The sequence below is a fragment of the Buceros rhinoceros genome, unplaced genomic scaffold, assembly GCF_000710305.1.
Source record: "Buceros rhinoceros silvestris isolate BGI_N320 unplaced genomic scaffold, ASM71030v1 scaffold37036, whole genome shotgun sequence".
NCBI lineage: Eukaryota > Metazoa > Chordata > Aves > Bucerotiformes > Bucerotidae > Buceros > Buceros rhinoceros.
In genome coordinates, this window is record NW_010418748.1 from 4,799 (window position 1) to 5,072 (window position 274).

Sequence of the window (274 nt, forward strand, 5' to 3'; positions counted from 1 at the left end):
GGGTGCCTGCTGGCTGCTGCTGCCATTCTGACCTTCTCTCTCTCCCGTCATCCTTTCCTCCAACACCCGCAGCAGTTCACCGCTCCAGAGGGCTGGGCCTGGCCGCAGGCTCGTCCAGGCGGGTTCCTGGTGAAGCGAGAAATGCATCTGTGATCTGATCTCGGTGTGTGTACGCTGCTCCCCTGCCCGGCGGCGAGAGGAGCGGGGAGGTCAGGGAACGCCCTGCTGGGCTCACGAGCGTTTGCGGCAGCGTGTTAATCAGAGGGGAAACGGA